Source organism: Morone saxatilis, unplaced genomic scaffold (assembly GCF_004916995.1).
Source record: "Morone saxatilis isolate NCDOM2014 unplaced genomic scaffold, NCSU_SB_2.0 Contig3, whole genome shotgun sequence".
Lineage (NCBI taxonomy): Eukaryota > Metazoa > Chordata > Actinopteri > Moronidae > Morone > Morone saxatilis.
In genome coordinates, this window is record NW_023339873.1 from 7950678 (window position 1) to 7951688 (window position 1011).

A 1011-nucleotide genomic window follows, 5' to 3' on the forward strand; every position below is an offset into this window, starting at 1 on the left:
ATTTTATTTTATTTTATTATAATATATTTTATTATATTTTATTTTATTATATTATATTGTAATATTTTATTTTATTATATTACATTATATTATATTATATTTTATTACATTATATTATATTGTTATATTTTATTTTATTTTATTTTATTTTATTATAATGTATGTTTTATTTTTTTTATGCACCACTTTTTTCTATTTGAATGATAAACATGCAAACACGCATTACAGACAATAAGTACCCAGCACTATTACACAAAACAACAGAACGATAATGAATTGTATTATTGTATTTTTTTTATTAAATGTATTCTTAATGGACTGTTTACTTAATTATATATATTTTTTTTTAATTATTAATATATATATTATTATTATTTTTTGGGTGTGTTTGTTGTTTATTTATTTATTTTTTCAGAATTGTGTTTGTTGTTTTCAAATTATTAACACTTAACAATTGTTTCTAACATTCATGCCATTTAAAGCATATTAAAACTGAAATTGAAAAACAGATATTCCAGTTAGCAACAAATAAATAAGATTTTTATTTACTTGTGTATTTTTCTATTTATTTATCTATTATTATTATTAGAATCAGGTTCATTGCCAAGTAGGTTTTAAAAAATTTAAATACCTGCAACCATGCCTGCTTTTGATAGGAGAAAAGTGCCCTTGTCCTGTGAGAGAAATCAAATATTGCCAAACTACAGCTGAGTCTGATAATACCCAGGGCTCTAGGGGCCCCAACAGTCACAGGTTTACTGTGCATCAATCAAAGCTGGATCTAGAGGGGTGGCAGCCCCTTTTAGATATTTCTTTTCTATGCTTTATAATGTGCCATATCTTAATTTGGGGGCTTTTCCCAGCAAATATTGATCCATGTGATGTGGTTGTTTGTGATTAAATCAGCATATATTTATGCCACACAGTCTCCATGCCACCCTGTGAATGTTTCTCCAGATCCCCTCCTGGCATCAATTGCTTTTAGTAATTTGATAAACTGCACATTTTTTT